This window comes from Eutrema salsugineum, unplaced genomic scaffold (genome assembly GCF_000478725.1).
Source record: "Eutrema salsugineum unplaced genomic scaffold, Eutsalg1_0 scaffold_18, whole genome shotgun sequence".
Lineage (NCBI taxonomy): Eukaryota > Viridiplantae > Streptophyta > Magnoliopsida > Brassicales > Brassicaceae > Eutrema > Eutrema salsugineum.
In genome coordinates this window covers 350273-363479 of record NW_006256846.1, presented here as the reverse complement: position 1 = coordinate 363479, position 13207 = coordinate 350273, and positions in this window count along the sequence as shown.

The following is a 13207-nucleotide window of genomic DNA, read 5'->3' as shown; positions in this document are numbered from 1 at the left end:
GTTGCTGCTCATTACCGAATCAAAAGCCTTCAAAGGTGGAACAAGTGGCAAGACAAGAACACTAAGAAGCTGGTGGAGACAGTGAAGATGTTGGGAAGCACGATCAAGAGCATGGCAGCCAAGATTAAGAAGCTGAGTGCCAAGCTTGAGAGGTTCCAAAGAGGAGAAGTTGGTGAAAGCTCACACAATGGCAAGATGCTTAGGATTTGCGGACCAGACGATCATTCATCACCAGATTCAGAGGAGGACGAGGTTAGAGCCAAGAGGGATGCCATGAGATCTCCCTCAAACCAATCCAGCAATCCCTCCTACTCCATGGGGTCTCCAGCCCCATCTCTAAGTCCTTGAGAAGGTAACACTCCACCCTTGTAAATATGCATCTACTTTAGCTTATTTTCTCTTTGCATTTTGTGATTTTGCTTTGCACTTCTCTTTCATGCTTTTATAACACAAGGGACTGTGTTATCTAAGGATGGGGGAAGGGTTTTGTGTTTACTAATCATGTTTATTCTGTTCCTATTTTCTTTTTCACTTTGAGTCTCATTTTGCATTCATCTAAGTGCATATAAAAACAAATAAAAAATTGAAAAATCTGCAAAAAAAAATTTCACAAAAAATGCTCATGTAGTTGCATTCACATTTTAGGTTGAGTCTAGTTGCATTTTCATATAGGTTGCATCATATGCAAATGGGAGTAATGATAGATTTTTTCTTGAAGAAAGCATCATTTTAAGAGCTTGGTCCTTTAAAGCATTGCCAAACTGGTATGAAATCAAGTGTGAACCATGCTTTGAACTGGTGTCTCAATACTTCTGTGCTAGCTGAATCAAGTTGTAAATAGCCTCAACCTTGCTTAAGTGAGAATCCTTGAATTTGACATCTAATTATCATGTTTGTGCATATCATTGTGAATTCATGGGTACCACATACATATTTGAGCTTTCTTATCCTTTTTTATCACTCTTGCTAGCTCAAATAGCTGATCTCTCATCTTGAGACAGTTCCCTGCCTTTAGCCAAACCTTTATTTGAAGCCTAAACACCCTTCTTGTGTGCATGATTTGTGAGGCCTTATTTCTAGTAAACTTGGTAAAAAGTGTTGGGTTTAGAGCGACAAAGATAGTGCTGCATGTAGACACTAGTCCAACATCAAGGGCTAGTCTAGGTTTAGGTGAAAGTGAGAGCATTGATTTTAAGTGTGTGAGCTGAAAAGAAAAAAATCTGAGTGATGAAAGTGGAAAGAACCGGATTGGTTAGGGGAATGAATGCTTAAATAAAAGAAAGTGAGTGTGTGCTGAAATGTAAAGCTCATGTGTTGAAATGAAAAGAGTCTTATGAAAAGAAAAAAAGAAAAAAAAGAGAAAAGATTCAAAAAGAGGCTGTGACATACTCATATTTTGTCATGTTTAGGATTGCATTTTTGTCCAAATATTGAGTCTCATGCATACATTTAGGTAGTTTTACATATATTTGTCTTTGCTTTTGTCTTTAGTTAGGAATTGCATTAGGTCCTAGAGAGTTTTCCACTTTTGGAGTGTTAACAGGTCATTTGGGGCTAATTGGGAGCAATTGGGACAAAAGCCATGGAGAGACCATCACCTTATGTGCATCAGACTCGGACAAGTGTTATGGAGCCGAGAATCCCTCAACTTTATCACCTGAGAACGAGGACTTGCACCAGGATTCAGCCTCTGTAGTCTTCATACCGAATCAAGAGGGTCGAGTCTAGTTTCCAGAACACTTTATATCGTCCTATTTGGAGTTGTGAGCTGAAAGTTACGGCGATAAGAAGCAGTACATGTCTTGGAGCGGATAAAGGACCAAAGCAACGCACATCAAAGAACCGGTGTAACGGAGCCCTTGCCGACGTCATCTGAACCCGAACCCTTCACCAAAGTTGGATCTGAAGGAGCCATCTGGATCATGGAGTTGACCGATCAAGGTTTGGACCAGTGAGCAAGGAGTTATGAAGGATTTGGTGCAAGCGATCTACATTCATATCGAGAAGGAGTACCGACCAAAATCAGGTCGGTATTACCTTGGAACCCTGACGATTTTGGCTGGATTTTGGAAGCCAAAATGCCGAAGAAATATCGACGTCCTGCACCGACTGAATCCTGCTCGGTATTGATCCCCTGAATCTATCCTTAACGCCGCACCGAGGTGAGTTCAGCCGGTGTAGCGCCTCGGTGTAACCACTCTCAAATTGCCGAAGAAATATCAACCTCCTGCACCGACTGAAATCTGGTCGATACATTCTCGAACCAGGACGTTTTTATGGGCCTTTTTGGGACCAATACCTAGTTTCTTCTAGGTTGGCCCATCAAGAAACCCTACCTATATATATGTTTTAGTCATTATCTAGCAGACTAAGTTTTATTCTCTTTTTTCTTGGCCTATTTTGTGAAAACCCAGATTTTGTTTAGAGATATCTCAAGTATTTAATCAATCTTAATCTGTTTCTTATCATCTTTTCTTCTTATCTTTGCTTCTAATCATGTTTAACATCACCTCTTGCAAAAGATTAGGTGTGTTAAGCATGATTAGTGAGTAGTCATTTTTAAGCTTCTAGGTGTGTAGATAAGGGTGCTTAGATGTTTGATTTATGATGTTTAGGTTTTAGATTCTCATTTCCTTTCCTTAGTTAGCTGTCCCTAATGCCTTATTTCCTTGAGAAAGTGAAATCTGGGTTCATAGGCATTTCATGCACCAAAGGTGTTTGATGAAATGCCTGAATGAGCTAACTTAAGGGTTTATGTTTTGAATGCCATGGGAATGTTTGTTTGAAGCATAAATGACATATTAGAACTGTTTATTAATGCATATTGATCATCATTACCACTAATGAGAGTTAGGTTTGAATGCTGATTAGTATAGTGGTCATTGTTTTGGGAAAGAAATGATCTTGCTTCGAGTTCTAAATTGATTGGAATTTGAGATCATGTGATGCTTGCTTTATATTTCTGTATAAGATTCAGTCTTTCTTAGCTCTTATTCTGATGCACAAAGAGGCGGTCTGGTCATATTAGACTTGGAACCTTATGCTTGTTGATTGCTTATTCACTAATGGGAATTAGTCTTGATTAAGTAATTTGCAAAGGGATTTCTGTCATGGGAATGAATTAATCTATTTTGGAAGTCTAGACTAAATAAATTGCAAGTGTTGTATTGTTTGCTTAGCATCATGAATTAAGTATTGAAAGCACCCTGATCAATGATCACATCTAGAGGTTTAGCTTTATCTTTATTTGAATTTGAGCCTTTGCTTTGTTGTCTTGCTTGTTTAGTTCTTAATTACTGCTTGTTTGTTCTTGCTTGTTTTATTATATGCTTTTAGATAATCTTGGTTACCAACTCATCTGTTTAGTTAGACTTGGATTCAGAATTGATCCTCATAGTCTTAGTGTCTAGAATCTCTCCATTTGGATTGATACCTCAAGTGCTACAATGACATGAGTAGTTGAGGAATTGATCAAGGATTGATTAAGGAAGAGCTTGTGTGTTAAAGAAAAGAAACTCACTAAGTGGTTGTTAAAGAAAGCATTCCCCTAAGAGATGAAATGAAGAGAGTAATGTGAGCTGATTGAGTGTCAAAGACAAAATGCCATTTGGGGTGAGTAGACTAGAGAAAGAGTCTTGAGAGGTCTAAAGTTGAGTGTGAAAAGCATTTTGGGTGTGGGGTAGATGCAGTTCTATCTTTGTATGCATCTATTGCTTTTTACCCTTAGCATTTTACTAAAAGTCTACTAATTTTTGAGTGATCCCCTTGCATGTAATACCAGTTACTTGATTGAGATCATTTTAATCTCAAAACTCAGTCCCAAGCCAAATGAATTCACTTGATTTGCATGAACATGATCCACTTGAAACTTAAAATGAATGTCAAAAGGTTGAGGTTAGGAATGCTTGTGAAGGTTGGTGCTTGAGTTTGGTCCATTTTGTGACAAGTATGGCTAATTTTTATGAGTAAACCAGTTTGCATTGCAGTCTAGAATTGGTAACTTGATCAATGGGCATTGAATTCTTTTAATGATCATCTCTCTTTAAAGAAATATGAATTCCCATGCATTCAACCTCTCTCTCTCTTATTTGTTCTTGTTTGCTTGAGGACAAGTGTGGGGGAATTCATATACTCATATTTTGTCATGATTAAGATTGCATTGTTTGTCCAAATATTGAGTCTCATGCATACATTTAGCTAGTTTTATTAGAGTTTGTATTTGGTTCTAGCTTTGTTTAAGAATTGCATTAGGTCCTAGAGTGTCATGCATTTTTGAAGTATTCTCAGGTCATTTGGAGACTTTTGGGAGAAACTTGGAGCTGGGATCATGGAGGAACCCTCTCATGTGTACAGCAACTCGGACAGATGGTTTGGTGCCGACGAGACCTCTACTTTGATCGCCTGGGACGAAGAACTTGAAATGCGATTCAACCTCCGGTGTCTTCATCAAGAATCAAGAGAAATGAGTCTAGTTCCCGGAACACTTGAAATCAGACGATTTAGAGCCGTGAACTGAGAGATATCGCCATCAGAAGGAACATATGTCTTGCGGCCCGATCAGGACTTACGCGATGCGCCTCAAAGAACTGACGAGACAGGGGCTTTGACGATGTCATACGGGGTTAAACCCTTCACCAAACCTGGAGCTAAGGACGTCATATGGTTCGTGGAGTTGGAAGATCGAGGTTCGGACCAGTGAGCAAGGAGTTATGAAGGATTTGGTGCAAGCGGTCTACATTTATATGGAGAAGGAATACCAACCAAAATCTGGTCGATATTACCTTGGAACCTTGACGTTTTTGGCTGGCTTTTGGAAGCCAAATTGCCGAAGAATTATTGAGATGCTGCACGGACTGAATCCTGCTCGGTATTGATCCCCTAAAGCTGTCCTTAATGCCGCACCGAGGTGAGTTCAGCCGGTGTAGTGTCTCGGTGTAACCAGTCTCAGATTGCCGAAGAAATATCGACGTCCTGCACCAGCCAAAATCACCTGACACATTCTCGCTCCATGACGTTTTTGTGGGCCTTTTTGGGGCCAAAACCTAGTTTGTCCTAGGTTGGCCCAGCAAGAAACCCTACATATATATATTTTTTAGGCATTATCCAGCAGACTAAGCTTTATTCTCTTTGTTTTCTTTGCCTCTTTTGTGAAATACCAAAATTTTGTAAGAGAGATCTTCATTTTCTGGGTTTGAATCAAGAGAGTAATTAGAGTTTAAAGCTGAAATCCATCATTATCTATCATCTCCATCTTCATCATCCATCCCTTTGTGAGTTTTAATCAAGAGAGATTGAGAGATTTCTGTGTTTAAAGCTGCAAATCCATCATCATCCATCTTCTCCATCTCCATTTCTCATCATTAATCATGCCAATCTTCTCAACTTGCAAAGGTTTAAGAGAGATTAGTATAATTAGTGAGTAGTTTAGCTTAATGAGGTTCTAGATGTGTAGGTTAGGGTGCTAAAGTGGTAGATTAGGAGTGCTTAGGGCTAGATTCATTGATTCATTTCTCTAAACAGCTGTTCTCTAGGCTAGATCCTTGCACATCACTTGTGATCTAGATTCTGGAAATTTCATGCACCACAAGTGTTTGATGAAATTCCTGAAAGAGCTGTATTAGAGGTTTAACAATTTGCTGCATGATGATGTCTTGTTATTTGCTTGAATGATCTTTTAGAACTGTTTCTTAATGCTCATTGATTCATATTTCACAAATGATGATTTGGTTTGAAAATGGATTAGTGTAGAGGTTAATGCTTTCATGAGAGGATTAATCTAGATTAGAGTTCTAAAATCACTTGAATCTTGTCTCATCATTGTCATTAGCACTTCTGGTTTAGCACCAAAGCACCCTAGCCAACTATCATGTCTAGAATCTCATGCTTCCATCATCTCATATTCACATCACTTGTCATTTGCTTAGTTCTTGTTTGATCATTTGCTTAGTTATTAATCTTGTTTTAAGTTCTTAGTTGTCATTAGTCAATCAAAACCTCATCTGTTTACTTGAATTGAGAAACTGATCACATAGCTTAGTGTCTATCACCACATTCTTGGATTGACAACCTCTTTTGTGCTACTTTGACAAGGGGATTGATAGCCCTAAAGACCAAAAAGTCTTGTCTATCACTTGGGACTTTCTCCATCCTGTCTCGCAGACCCAAGTCGCACAAAAAAGTCTTCAAAAAACCTTGACCCGTCTTTTGTTGTGCAACATAGGCCATCCTTGAGCTGTCCCGCAGACCGTTCTCGGTATGAACCGCGAGTATTTGTGCGACTTGGGACCTGCTGTTGACCGTCTCGCACACCCAAGTCGCACAAAACTCTCTCTTGCACGTTCTGGCCTCTTCTTTTATGCTGCGACCTGCTGGACTTTGAACAAATCCGCACGTCCAACTCGGTGTAAACTGCGAGTTATTGTACGGCTTGGGATCTTCCTCGAACCAACTTGCAGACCTGAATCGAAGAAAGCAACACTTGAACGGCTTAGTTCTTTCTCCTGGTGTGCGGCCTGGTTTCCCTTGGTCTGTCTCGCATGACCAGACCGGTCTTCTTTTGTTCCAACTCGCAGGCCTAAGTCACACTCATTACCCTCTGAACTCCTTGGCTTTTTATTTTACTTATGCGGCCTGGTTTCTTTTGAATCAACTTGCAAGACCAGGTAGGTCTGTTCAGCGAACGTTTGGGCGACTTGGTCTCACATGGATCCAACTCGCAGACCCAACTCCAGCTCAGTAACTCTTAGCATTTTTCTTGCTCAAATCCTTTTCAGCTAGATGAATAACCCGCAGACCCAAGTAGGTTGAAACAGCGAGTTCCTGTGCGAGTTGGTATATAGCTTGACCAGGTCGCACACCCAAGTAGCACACTAGGCATCCATCAAGTTTTCAGATACTCCATTCCACTTTGTTCTTAAACCATAGCCTCCAAAAGTTACCTGGGACCTGAGAACACCTCACAAAACCCATCAAAAGATCCTAAAACATAAAAGGATAAACTTGGGGTGTCTCCCAAGAGCACTTTGTTTAAAATCTCTAAGTTTGACTTTGAGAACCTATTTAACAGGCTGGTGGATCATTAAGAGGAACTGTAAAAGCTTCCTCTATCTTCTCTGAAACAAGGTAATGTTTGACCCTTTGTCCATTCACAACAAAACCTCTTCCATCTTTTCCCTCCAAGACCAATGCTCCATAGCTTCTAACCTCTAAAAACCTGAATGGTCCTGACCATCTTGACCTTAACTTACCAGGAAAGAGCTTGAGCTTAGAGTTAAACAAGAGAACCAAGTCTCCCACCTTGAACTCCTTTTTAAGAATTTTCTGATCATGCAAGATCTTGGTCTTCTCCTTGTATATCCTTGCACTCTCAAAGGTATTGAGTCTGATCTCTTCATGTTCATGCAAATGAAGCACTCTCTTCTCTTGAGCTGTTTTAATGTCAAAGTTCAACATCTTTACAGCCCAAAGGGCTTTGTACTCAAGCTCCACTGGTAGATGACAGCTCTTCCCATACAACAGATTGAAAGGTGAGGTTCCAATGGGAGTCTTGTATGCAGTCCTACAGGTCCAAAGAGCATCATCTAACTTCCTGCTCCAGTCTTTCCTTGAGTTGCTCACTGTCCTTTCTAAGATGGCCTTGATCTGTCTGTTTGAAATCTTTAATTGGCCGCTGGTCTGAGGGTGATATGGACTAGCTATCTTGTGCTTGACACCATGCTTCCTTAGCAGCCCCTCTAGAGTCTTGTTCACAAAATGAGAACCTCCGTCACTTATCACTACTCAAGGAACCCCAAACCTTCGGAAGATGATACTTTTGAAAAGCTTGACCACCACTTTAGAGTCATTGGTTGGGGAAGCTACAACCTCAACCCATTTGGAAACATAATCCACAGCAACAAGGATGTACTGGTTCCCAATTGAAGAAATGAAAGGCCCCATGAAGTCTATTTCCCAACAATCAAAGACCTCTACCTCAAAGATAGTATTCTGAGGCATCTCACTTCTTTTGGATATGTTCCCATTCCTTTGACAGGCATCACAGCTAGTCACAACAACTTGGGCATCTCTGAACATTGTACGCCACCATTACCCTGATTGCAACACTTTGGCCACTATCTTGAAAGCTCCTAAGTGACCTCCATAAGCAGATCCATGACATTCCTGTAGCACTGGTTGCATCTCTTCCTCAGCTAAACATCTCCTATACAGGTGGTCTTTGTTCAGCACATAGAAATAAGGTTCATCTCAATGATACCTTTGCATCTCTTTGAATAATCTCATTCTTTAATAGGCATCCAGTTCTGGTGGCTATACACAACAAGAGAGATAGTTAACAATATCTGCAAACCAAGGTAAACTCCTCTCTCTTATAGCATTAGCCTGTTCTACCTCCAAGTAAGACTTAACAACCATTAGATGCTCTTCAGGAAGTGAGTCATCTAGAGGGACACCTTATTCCACTCTCAGCCTAGAAAGATGATGAGCAACTCCATTTTCAATGCCTTTCTTCTCTTGCACTTCCATATCAAATTCCTGCAAGAGTAGAACCCACCTCAAAAGTCTAGACTTGGCATCCTTCTTAGTCATGAGATATCTGAGGGCTGCATGATCAGTGTACACAACAACTTTTGAACCCACAAGGTAGCTTCTGAATTTGTCAAATGCAAAAACTATGGCCAACATCTCCTTTTTTGTTGTTGCATATTTCTCTTGTGCTGAGTCCAAGGTCCTGCTTGCATAATAGATCACATGCAACTTCTTATCATTTTCTGACCCAAGACTGCTCCCACTGCATAATCTGAAGCATCTGTAATCACTTCAAAGGGCAATGTTTAGTCAGGAGCCTGAAGTATTGGGGCACTCACAAGGGCTTGGTTGATCTTAAGAAATGCCTCCATGCACTCCTCATCAAATACAAAGTCCACCTCCTTGCAAAGAAGCCTTTTCAAAGGCTTGTCTGTCTTAAATTAGTCTTTGATAAACCTTCTATAGAAGCCAGCATGACCAAGAAAGCTTATAATGCCCTTGACTGATGTTGGGGCCTCTAGGTTCACCATGACCTCCACCTTGGCTTTGTCCACCTCTATTCCTGCTTCTGAGACCTTGTGCCCAAGTACAATCCCCTCTTGAACCATGAAGTGGCACTTCTCCCAGTTTGAAACTAACCTTGTCTCCTCACATCTCTTGAGAACCTGAGACAAATTAGCAAGACAATCCGAGAAGGAGGAGCCATAGACAGAAAAATCATCCATAAAAACCTCCACCTTCTCTTCAATAAGGTCAGAGAATACGTGCATCATGCACCTTTGGAAGGTCACAGGTGCATTACATAAACCGAATGGCATGCGTCTATATGCATAAGTGCCGTAGGGGCATGTGAATGTAGTTTTCTCTTGGTCTCGGGGATCTATGGGTATTTGAAAGAAACCGAGTACCCATCAAGAAAACAGAATTAAGGATGGTTAACTAATCTCTCAAGCATCTGATCAATAAATGGCAATGGGAAATGATCCTTTCTAGATGCAGAGTTAAGCTTCATATAATCATTACACATGCGGTGTCCAGTTATGGTTCTTGTAGCTATTAACTCATCCTTTTCATTTTTCACCACTGTGACACCACCTTTCTTGGGCACCACATGGACAGAAGATACCCATCTTGATTCAGAAATTGGGTATATGATTCCTGCCTCAAGAAGCTTGAGTATCTCCTTCTTAACCACCTCTTTGAGATTGGGGTTAAGGCGCCTCTGGTGCTCAATAGAGGACATGGATTGGTCCTCTAGGTGGATCCTATAGGTGCAGATATCAGGAGAGATCCCTCTAATATCTGCTAGGGATTAACCTATTGCTCTCCTGAATTTTCTAAGTTCACTCAATAATGTATGTTCTTCATGAGCTAACAGGTTATCATTAATAATGACAGGATATGAAGAGTTAGAGCCAAGGAATGCATACCTGAGCCCTGTTGGTAGAGGCTTGAGCTCAACAGGGGGTGCTTTGGACTCATCCCAATCAGCACTGAATCTGTCTTGCACGGTTGCAGCTGATATATTCATAAATTGCATCATTAGGTGTACATATTTTAGTCCAAATCATGTCTTATCTCATGCATTTTAGGTCTTTAAGCATTGTTTTAGGACTTAGGAGATTACATTAGGTCCAAGAGAGTTTTGCATGTTTTGGAGTGTTAAACAGGTGCTTTTGGAGCCAATTTGGAGTGGAGGATGTGATTCAGATGAAGAAATGGAGTTGGAATGATCAAAAATGGTAAAAAGGAGCAATTTTGGGTTTCTCGGCAAAATGCTGTACTGAAAGTCGAAGATCCTCGGCCAAAATCCTTTCCGCGGGTAGCTTTCTCGGCCAAAAACACGTACCGCGGTCAAGTCTCTCGGCCAAAAATCCCGGGTACAGATACATTTCCGAAATCGCGTCACCGGAAGATCTTGCCGGCCGATTCTGCTGTCGGAGTCTTCATAAAAGTTGGAGATAACTGAGTCAAGAGTTCAGAACAGTTAGAATCAAAGCATTTGGCCCACGGATCTGAAAGATATGGTAATCGGAAGACAGACCTCTCTCGCATCCATTCCGGAGCAATCCGATACTCCTGAATGATCGCCTGTCCGGGGAACCTTCCGGTCCGATTCAGTTGTCGGGGGCTTCATCAAAGTTGGAGACGATTGGATCATGGTTCCATAGCAAGTGGAATAATGGAATTCGGACGCGTGAGCAGAAATTTGAGCTCGTCGGAAGAAACCCCTGTCTCGCTGCCGTCTTGGACCGACCCGATGAGCTCCGAAGAATGCGAAGGACGGCGCACTTCCAGGCAGATTCAGTTTCCGGGGTCTTCATAAGAATCAGAGATGTTTGAGTCCTCTTTCCAGAACGTCCAATATCATCCAATTCAAATGTATGAGCAAGAATTTAACGTCTCCGGAATGGACACATGTCTAGACGCCTTTCTCTGATCGTGTAAATGCATTGCGAAGATGAGCCCTCCAGGAAGCCTTCCACTTCCCAAGCGCCGATAGTTTCTTCACCAAAGATTGAGCTGAATGAGTTATCTTTCTCATGGAACTGGTTTCAGGTCATTTGGAGTTACGAGCTGAAAGTTACACTGAACAGAAGAGAAGCTGCTCAATTCGGGTTTTAAGAGATGCAACTGTAAGCTAAGAGCTGTGTCCTACCTCGGCGTGAATACCTCGGCGTGAATACCTCGGCATGTATGCCGAGGAGGCATGTTTACGAAGCCTTGGGACTATACCTCGAGGTAGGACTTCGGCCTTTCAACACCGAGGCTCCCTTGATCACCAAAATGATCCCCAAACGACTAAGTGTTGAAGCAGACCTTGGTGTGAACCCTTCAGCATGCTATGCCGAGCTCCTATGTTACACAAACCTCGGGTACCAGGCACCTCGGCATGTATGCCGAGGTCCTCATCTCTCCAACCCAGATCACAAACAAATCCTCTTCACGTTTCAAAGCTTTAACCGGATCAAATGCCAAGTCTCATGCATGTTCTTCAAGTGTTCATCAAAGTTTCAACCCAGCACATGACCCCCTGGTGTATGGCCCTCGGTGTGAGACTTCTTCAGATGGCGAGGGGTGGCTCCAGCAACCCAGAAAGGGCGGGTCAGTACCCAGTTTGTCCTGGGCTGACCCGGCCCACACCCTTTTATATAAATAGTTTTTAGAGACTAAAACCCTAGTTATGCTTTATCTTATCCTCTAATCTGCCTCTTTTTGTTTTTTCTCTGCTTCTTAGTGTAAAAACGAGTTTGATCAAGAGATATCTAGCAGATTTAATCATCTTAAAGCTATTTCTTATCATCTAATCATCTCATCTCTGCTTCTAATCATGATTAACACCACCTCTTGCAAAGGAAATGGTGTGTTAATCATGATTAGTGAGTAGTTATCTTTTAAGCTTCTAGGTGTGTAGATTAGGGTGCTTAGATGATCGGTTTATGATGTTTAGGTTCTAGATTCTCATCTCCTTTCCTTAGTTAGCTGCTCTTAATGCTAGATCTTTTCACATCACTCTGATCTAGACCTTAGTCATTTCTCCACCCACAAGGTGTTTGATGAAATGTCTGAATGAGCTAAGCTAAGGGTTTATGCCTTTTTCATCATGGGAATGATTTGTTAAATGCATGAATGACATATTAGAACTGTTTCTTAATGCTCACTGATTCATATTTCACAAATGATGATTTGGTTTGAAAGTGGATTAGTATAGAGATTAATGCCTTCATGAGAGGATTAGTCTAGATTTGAGTTCTAAGTTAATTGGTTTTGAGATCATGTGATTGCTTGTTGCTGCTTTCTGTGTAAGATTCGGTCTCCTTGAAATAGAAACCGTTTGGTCATTATTAGACTTGATACTTTATGCTTGTTGATTGCTTGATCTTGCTTAAGGTGAATTAATCTTGATTAAGTGATTTACAAAGAGTTTATTGTCATGGGAATGAATTAATCTGCTTTTGAAGTCTAGACTAAAGAGTAACTTGCATTGCATTATTGTTCTTAGCATCATGAATAAATCTCTAAAGCACCCTAATCAATGATCACATCTAGAGGTTTAGCTTTCTCTTTGTTTTGAATCTGAGTCTTTGTTTTGTTGTCTTGTTGCTTGTTCTTAAATTACTGCTTGTTTTTTTGTTTACTTTATATTTTAGATCACCTTGTTACCAACTCATCCGCTTGTTAGACTTGAATTAAGATAGCTCCTCATAGTTCTAGTGTCTAGAATCTCTCCATTTGGATTGATACCTCAAGTGCTACAATGACATGAGTAGTTGAGGAATTGATCAAGGATTGAAAAATTCCTGCTATCAGCAGCTCCCTTGTCGTTCAATAGCTCACACGGCTTAGCCTGCTCCTCCACTTTAGAACCCACGGCCATGACTCTTTGAACTGCTTCCTGGCTTGTATTTGAGCCTCTGATGTCCAAGACCTCAAGACTACTTGCTTCTAGTTCCAGAAACTTTGTCTCTGAACCAAGTTCCCTTGCATGGTCCAAAAACAGCTTGTACCCTTCACTCTCCTCTGCCAAGAACCCATGGTCTCCTTGTTCTCTGGTTAAAGCAACTTGAAGAGGATCATCAGTATTCAACTCCTCAAGCAGTTCATCAGCTAGTTGATCCATGGTCTCTACATAGAAGCATTGTCCTTCTATGATTGGCTTTTCATCATGTCCTTGATATCA